We start from the raw sequence: 3,709 nt of genomic DNA on the forward strand, positions 1-3,709 counted from the left end.
GCACATTAAAAGTTCTTTTATCAGTTTAGAAACAGGATTTATGAACAGGCTCAGATTTAGACCCAAACAGGCTCTTTATCAGGGTTTAGTGGGAGAAACCAAGCATCTGTATGTGAAACCAGACCTTCAGCACCCCCCCAGAGCCATAATGGAACGATCCACTGATTCAGAGTGAAACCGGAGTGAAACCTTGAACACTCGACCACTCAGCCTCGCCCCTAAAGGATTGTTTTTGGGTCCATCGGTTTGACAACACACTGACAGGAGATCGAATCCTCCAGCACCAAAGCCTGAGTTATGTATGAACTGTGATGATAACGGAAAGTCTCATTACAAAACAAAACCAGCTGTTTGAAAATGAGGGTAAATGGTAAATGGACGCCTTTCTAGTCTTCTGACACACTTCACACTTGTCACATTCACACAAACACTGGTGTCAAAGTGATCCAGTAAAGCTCCGCTGTGGCTGCAGGTTTTCATGCCAACACCTGAAGAACACACCTGACGTGAGTCCTGCAATCAACCCCCCCCCCTCACACAGTTGGTTTGGTGCATCAGGTGTTTTTGATTGGTTGGGATGAAAACCTGCAGCCACAGTGGATCCACATTCACACCACAGTCACACACCAATGAGCAGCACTGGGAGCAGTTCAGGGTTTAGTGTCTTGCCCAAGGACACTTCGACATGTGGATCGAACCGCTGATCTCTCGTACGGAGGACAACCCACTCTCCCACTGATCCAAAGCCGCCTTTGTTCCTTCAGGTATTTCAGATCACATTCTCTGAGACGTTTGCGTTGATGTGGATGTTTTTGTCGGTTTAGACGACGTAACTGTGCATCAGGAACTCGATTCTCTTTACTCACAGGCCACAGTCTGTGACAGGGGGGGGGTCTTTGGGCGCCTCACGATTTGATTCCCTATCTATTTTCCTGCTTCAGGATCTACTACAGTCCGCATCATGGCATGGAAGCACAAGATGATATTTAGCTTTCTGACAAAGGAAGCAGCTGATTTCTTTACTGTAAACAAACGACACGTTTAATTTAGTGAGACGGAAAAAGAGTTTTTAAAAATCCATCCGTGGTTTTTACAGGAATCCCGTCCTTTGCCTGAAACACGAGCTTCTTTAAACGTCGTCTTCTTCTTCTTTGTCAAAGCTTTTTAAAAGTTTCCTCTTATTTAAACGAGTCTGTGAATGTTTTCATGTGTTCAGGTCGTCGTTCTCCTCAAAACAGCTTCAGTCCAAAGCAACTGGACTTGGTTCTTTGTCAGGAAGACGTTTCACCTCTGATCCAAGAGGCTTCATCAGTTCATGTACGCATCTGACCAGGACCAGGACCAGGACCTGGACCAGGACCAGGACCAGGACCAGGCTGGGACTGGACCAGGACCAGGACCAGGACCAGGCTGGGACCAGGACCAGGACCAGGACCAGGCTGGGACTGGACCAGGACCAGGACCAGGCTGGGACTGGTCCGAGGCCATGCCATGGGTAACCAGTGCAATAACCAGTCCAGTTGCTTTTGACTGAAATTGCTTTGAGGACTCTTATTTCAACAGTTTCTCTTTCCCCTCGTTCTCCTTCTTTGTCATTTAAAACATTGTGAATGTATCAGAAACATTAATAACACGTTTCCCTTTTCTTTGTCTTCTGTCCTTTTGTTTTAAAGAGTATTTGTGTTTGATTGTTTCCTCTTCACGTCACGTATCGTAAAACCAAACGAGCCAAATCCCCTCTGGGCTTTAAAACAATAACAACAATAATAAACACTAAATTAAACAGAAAGTAAAAAAAAAAACTGTAAACAATGAACTCTGAGCTGAACATGAATAAAGCAGAGATAAGAAAACAAGTCAAATCAAACTCAGGAACTCAAACCAACTGTAAATAGAGATCAAACTTATATATGAGTGTTTATGACAGTGTTAGCAGTTAACTTGGATTATTGCACTTTAGTGGTGGATTAAGTTGTTGCACATAAAAGAAGACGAGTGTATGAATAGGTTATTAATGCACATTACACATATGAAGCTGAACGATCATGTCATATGTGTCATATGTGTGTAATGTGTGTGTAATATGTGCAGGACTCTGACTGTAACAGCGTTTCCACAGTGAGTGAAAGCACTTGAAGGACCTTTCTCCACAGATGCTGGATCAGTTATTACACATGTGTTATTCATTCACTGCACTCACCCTCTGAAGAAAGCTACAGACTCTGGGTTTGCGATGCATGTCATGATTTCACAGATATGAAGAGATATGAGGAGGAAAGAGGAACAGCTGTGCTCTCAGGCTGCACCTCATCATGTGACCACCACTTCCTGATCAGCTGACAGCTCTAAACACAATCAGCTGATCACACATTAGTGCAGTTATCATGGAGCTAATGTAAACACCGAGATACTGTCGAGGATCACAGGTTTCACCACATTAAACCATCACTTTAGAGGCTTTATCTGTGCAGATTAGCTGTTAGCTTAGCCCTGTTAGCTAACTGTTTATCTAATCATGTGACACTTTATGTGGCGTGTCATCGTGTTTACTTTATTCCAACACTGACAAACACATGAAGCATCAACTCCCTGTGTCATAAAATAACTAATAAAGTGTTAGCTCCTGAGTCTGTGGAGCATCTGGAGCTCCTGTTAGCTGCTGTTAGCTCCTGTGCTAACTAGCTAACAGCTGCAGAAACATCCTCGTTTTAACGGTTAAGCGGTTCAAACGTGAATAAAAGGTCGTTACCGGTTCAGTGTGTGACTCTGACATCAGTGTGAGAAAGTCCACTTTAGAGACAAATCTGCTAAAAGTGAGAAAGGAGTGTTTTCAGAGGAGCCTCTGCCCGGACACACGCAGCCCTGACCAATCACACCGGAGCTCATCGACCCGGAGACAACAGGCGGAGAGGTCGAGCCCAGAGACATCGATCTACTCCGCAACACACACTGTTTACTGATACATGTTTATATTATTGTTATTATATTATTATTACTACATTATTACATTATATTATAATAGATATTATTATCTCATCTTCAGCCTCTGGTCCTGGATCAGGTCTCAGGGGCAGCAGCTCCAGCCTCTGGTCCTGGATCAGGTCCCAGGGGCAGCAGCTCCAGCCTCTGATCCTGGATCAGGTCTCAGGGGCAGCAGCTCCAGCCTCTGGTCCTGGATCAGGTCCCAGGGGCAGCAGCTCCAGCCTCTGATCCTGGATCAGGTCTCAGGGGCAGCAGCTCCAGCCTCTGGTCCTGGATCAGGTCCCAGGGGCAGCAGCTCCAGCCTCTGATCCTGGATCAGGTCTCAGGGGCAGCAGCTCCAGCCTCTGATCCTGGATCAGGTCTCAGGCGCAGCAGCTCCAGCCTCTGATCCTGGATCAGGTCTCAGGGGCAGCAGCTCCAGCAGGGGACCCCAAACTTCCCTTTCCCGGGCCACATTAACCAGCTCTAACTGGGGGATCCTGAGGCGTTCCCAGGCCAGTGTGGAGATCTAATCTCTCCACCTGGTCCTGGGTCTTCCCCGAGGCCTCCTCCCAGCTGGACGTGCCTGGAACACCTCCCTAGGGAGGCGCCCAGGGTTCATCCTTACCAGATGATCCTGAACCACCTCAACTGGCTCCTTTAAACACAAAGGAGCAGCGGCTCTACTCCGAGTTCCTCACGGATGCTGAACTTCTCCCCCTCTCTCTAAGGGAGACTCCAGACCCCC

General features: G+C 46.9%; 1 protein-coding gene across 4 annotated transcripts in view; it reads right to left on the reverse strand.

Moving 5' to 3' along the window:
• The window catches only part of pikfyve (phosphoinositide kinase, FYVE finger containing), a 40,738-nt gene extending 37,896 nt beyond the window's left edge, over nucleotides 1-2,842 (reverse strand). For all 4 annotated transcript variants that reach the window (XM_083921215.1, XM_083921213.1, XM_083921214.1 and 1 more), the window contains exon 1: nucleotides 2,750-2,842. The gene's annotated coding sequence lies outside the window, so the exon portion shown is untranslated. The remainder of the gene's footprint in view (nucleotides 1-2,749) is intronic.
• Between the last annotated feature and the right edge of the window lie 867 nt (nucleotides 2,843-3,709).

The sequence above is a fragment of the Echiichthys vipera genome, assembly GCF_963691815.1.
Source record: "Echiichthys vipera genome assembly, chromosome: 10".
NCBI lineage: Eukaryota > Metazoa > Chordata > Actinopteri > Perciformes > Trachinidae > Echiichthys > Echiichthys vipera.